This window comes from Pagrus pagrus (genome assembly GCF_965226575.1).
Source record: "Pagrus pagrus genome assembly, chromosome: 5".
Taxonomy (NCBI): domain Eukaryota; kingdom Metazoa; phylum Chordata; class Actinopteri; order Spariformes; family Sparidae; genus Pagrus; species Pagrus pagrus.
The window spans coordinates 10046578-10051257 of record NC_140189.1 but is presented as its reverse complement, the minus strand read 5'-3'; the positions used below and the strand labels follow the sequence as shown (position 1 = coordinate 10051257).

Genomic DNA, 4680 nt, shown 5'->3' with positions numbered 1-4680 from the left:
TATGAATAATCGAACATGAGTCTGTGGGAGTTGGTGCAGTAGAATTATACCTGAATGCTCACACTCCTCTTACTGACAGGTCAAAAATTAAGCTTTAAAAGAGATCAAACCATCACTCTCAGGTAGAAACCACATATCTCCTCGTATATTTCATGCACTACTCAAAGGTGTAGAGCTAACTCAAGGGATTAAATATTCCACTGCGAGTTGAAAACAGTTTTGGTTCCCAGGGGCTCATCGTGAAGTTCTCCGGTAAATGCACTGGCCTCCAGCTAGAACAACGTTCCACAGATATGAGGTTTACAGCAGACAAGACCTTGCCTGGAGGACTCGGTGTACCTCTGCGTGGCTTCATAAAGTTTGAGCTCACTTTTTCTCCCAAGTATTTCAAAGGTGATGTGGAAAATCTTTTGCGCTTTCTGATTTGGACTCAGCATCAAGATCAGAGCATTCTCAGAAGCACTGTTGCCTCAGTCCATTTCAGCCCGTCTCCCACTGTTTTTTTTTTTCTTCTTCTCTTCAAGAATATGGTTGAAGAATATCTACGGTACAGTAGATGTAAGTTTGGCAGAGTGTGTGATGTAGGAGGCTGATAGCCTGCAGGAGGCTGCTCAGGACACACATTACAAACTTTTGTCAGAGTGTAAACTGAGAAGAAATTCAGATGTGGGTTTGGTTAGAAGAGAAGTGATGACATGGGGAAATACTTCATATCACTAAATACAAACTATTTCTCATCTTTGTCCAATCTTCACAGCCTGTCACAAGTGAAACTATCTGATGGATTAAAATGCTACAAGACATTGCACTGAACAGTAATCATACAGCCCACTTTTGAATTGACATTCCACATTGCTGCTCTTTGCAGATGACGTGGTTTTGCTGGCTTTTTTGGTCCACGACCTCCAGCAGGCACTGGGAGCAAGGTTTGTTTTGTGCTGAACTGCAGTCTCAACTCAATGTTGAGGAGAGGTGAACTGGGCGGGATATGGACCATGGAAGAGACTGTGTGGAGGCTTGCCAGAGTTGCTGGGCGGCACCTGGATGACGCAGAGTGCAGTCTCCAGCCCTGAGACAGAGAGGGTATGCTGGCGTGGCCTGTTGGAAACTTCGCAGGTGGATGTCTTTGTTTTGTCTGAATAGATCATCCTCCAATTCCTCTGATGGAGATAGTGAGGTGGAGTCTATTGCTTACTTCGGATGAGACCAGTGGATGAATCATAATCGGAGATGAAACAATGACTCGCCAGTGTTTCTGAAAATGCTTGTGGCAATGTTGTGTGCTCTCAGCTCTGGTGCAGAATATGGGAACATAAAAGAAGGAGAGGGCCAGGAGGGTATTTCTAAAAAAGTGTGGTCCTGCTCCTGAAACTCTGCTAGAAAGCTTCAATCAAGCAATAATGTCATCGTATCAACGTTCATTTCTCAGATCTCGGAACACATACCCCCCCTTCTTAGTTTTTTGGGATTATATAATTTTTGGATTTCAGCTTTCATTAAGTAAGGCTTGCTTTTTGTTCCCAACCCTGTCTGCCTCCCGAGTGTTTCTGTATTTGGGTTTTTGCCAAACCGTAACAGAATGAACTGATCAAAAATGGACCCAGCAGACAACAGCACACAATTTATGGACATATGGGACAATTTGTGGCTACTGAGACTCCTGTTTGTTAAATTAATAAATTGTTGAATTGCCAATATGTCTTGTTTCTTCAGACTTCAATTATCCAATCCACCAAACAAGAGTCAATAGCAGAATAAGCTGTTTGGAAGAGAAGATTTGGCACATTTTTCATGGGCGCAACCCACAAACTGAGGCACCATTTAAAAAGGGAAATAAACAGGCTTTCCAACGGTATAAGATTTATTGCCAAGAAGCATTGTTACAACAAAGAAATAACCTACCAAACACAGATTTCCTTACTTTTCGTGCTATGTATATATAAACAGGCTACTTACCATTGGTCCACCCTTCTTCTACTCCTTCGTTAGGAACACTAACCTTTTGTCTGTTTGTTGTTGTGTTTACAACACATACCTTTAAGTGCGGTTGTGCGCGATTATGTAATTATTGTGAGAACTCCCCGGTCAGCTGTTCGGCGGTGCTGCGCCGTGGCAGACTCAAAACACAACCGGTGGGGGTTGCCGGACGACGGATGACAGAGCAAAACCGGAACACAGGCAACATGCATCCAGTGGAATCTTAGTGCAAGGCAGTAGTCAATCATGTTGCAAAAAATACAAAACTTTGCTGCGTTTCCAAGGTAAGGAAACCAAAGTTCCACCTGAAGAACAGAACCAAGTACGGGAAGTGCTGTCTGAAGGGAGAACCTGTGGAGGGGTTCCCTGTCTTCGTTTTTCCATTCCATTCCAAGCCATTTCCATTTTCCGGCCAAATACCAAGATTATGTCATGCTCCTTATCATAGATGCACAAAGTACCCTTTAGTGTCTGTATGTGACTGTCAGGTTGGTGTGATCCCATCGCACACATCGTGTTCTCGTTTGTTTACAAATTTAAAAGCAAAATTACAATCATCAAAAAATGTGTACATGGCAGCGCATGGAAGGTCCCAGGAGTGAACATGACGAATGACACCAAAAATAGAGAGTCACTTGTTCGATTCACAGACAAATCCTTAGCATGGACATAATATCACAAGAGAAGTAAGTGTATATTAAATAGTGATTTCTGCAAAGTATTTCTGCAACAGTGCCTTCAAAAAAAAAATACGTCATTGATTAAATACCTCAGGCAGTTTAGTCTTTGCTCTTTGAACTGCAGCACAGTCTGATATCCTCCCAGCTGCACCAGCGCTCTGCTTATTGAGGGTAAAGACCAGAAAAAATATTAAAATGTATTCATTTTTCAACATTTACTTATCCAGGAAACCATGACTGAGTTTCACGTTTTTTTATAGCAGCATCTAATTCAAATTCACTCACTTTGTGACCTGTTCAGTAAAGTCACAGACTTCTACTGCTGGGCACTGGGAGTTGCCCTTTGCATCCATAGTTGCTGTTGGTGGCCATACACAAACTGTACTGTACTGGTTTGGGGTTAACACTCTGTTCATGGCTGGTCACAGCATTTTAGGCATATTTACTCACTTTACTACCTACTTTTTTAATTACTGACCCAATTTAACTCATGCTTTCCCAGATGTAAAAGGAAGACTAAAATCAAAATGGTGTAGTGTCACTGAAAGGACATTCAGTGTGGTATCGTGACCGTGCTTCTCTTCTATTCCTCACTTTCTTGTTTTCCTCCGCTTTGAGTAAAGATGAGAATGTCTGCATCGTCCTCAGAGACTGGGGGACTTTGATTTGTTTGACCTTTCAGTTTTATTTGTTGTGGGGGACAGAAATGGAGCATGGGTATTAAATGGGGAATCACAGCACTCAGAACAAGATATTGCTGCCTTGTTTTCTGAGTTCTAGTGAAAATAACATTGCGCTCACAGTTTCTAATGAAAAATATTCTTCACTGGGGGTGGTAATACTGTATATCTAATGTCATCTGGAACTACCAGGTGCAAGTTTTGGGGGTTGAAGTAGTTTCACACACTATATTCTACATCACTCTTTCATACAAGGAGATATTTGATCTGATGAGTTCTGATATGACTTGTTTCTGACAGCCTGTCACACAGTCAACTTCTATCCTCCTCTGCTGCTGACACTTCCAAGATCTGAGAGCATCACACACACACACACACACACACACACACACACACACACACACACACACACACACACACACACACACCTCAGGACAAGTCATCAAACAGCTTAGTAATACACCAAATGAATGTACAACTCTGCAAACCTGCATGTGTGTACATACTGTATGAATACGAGTGTACCAACCGAACAACATCTATTTTACAATTTGTGTGGTTTTGTTGATGGAACCAAAAGCAGACACTGAAGGCAGGGGAAAAGTGAAGAGGATTTTATTTAGGTTGCTCAGGTTACTGGAGTGGTGGAGGTTGGTGTTGGGCTCGGCTGAAAACTTAGGTGGGGTTCCTGGTGCAGGATGACTGAGGCGAAGATGGAGGCTTTGGTGAGCATGAAGCAGAGTTTCCACAAGGAAGTTTGGCTGGTGGCTGAGTTGCAAGAGGTTGGGCAGCAGGGTGGCAGAGGAGCTGGAGCTTGGAGTTGTGCAGGCGAAGAGAGGCAAACATTAGTCTCAGAAGGATCAAAGTTAAATTCACAAGTGAAGTCACTAGAAGTAAAGCTAACAGTGAAGCCATCAATACCATGATGTGGAGTGGAAATCAATTTGACAGCCAGTGAAGAGAAGACCAGGGTCTTTGAGCTGGCACTGATGAGTAGATGGGCTGCATGTGTGTGAGCAGCAACTCCTCAGGTCAAGACTCTGCTGTCCATTTACATCTGAAGGAGAAAATCATTCCTTTGAGTACAACAATGTAAACATCTTGGCCAGAGAAGACAGATGGTTTGAAAGAGGAGTAAAAGAATCCATCCATGTCAAACTGGAATGGCCGTCTTTGAACAGAAGAGGTGGCCCACCTGCAATGCAGTACTGACTTCCCTCCCCAGACAGCTTAACCATTCACACCTGGGCTCACCTAGCTACATGAAGGGCGGTTGGGTCAAGTGGCCATAACGACTCTGAAACTCAGAGCTCACACGTGTCCTTAACGACTCTGTAAGGACA

General features: G+C 43.1%; 1 long non-coding RNA gene across 1 annotated transcript; it reads right to left on the bottom strand.

Moving 5' to 3' along the window:
• Nucleotides 1-3936: 3936 nt before the first annotated feature.
• LOC311257367 lies at nt 3937-4391 on the bottom strand. The gene is made up of 2 exons (XR_014622613.1): nt 4259-4391; nt 3937-4150 (listed from the first exon to the last, which is right to left on the bottom strand). It is a non-coding gene; the product is annotated as an uncharacterized lncRNA (long non-coding RNA).
• Between the last annotated feature and the right edge of the window lie 289 nt (nt 4392-4680).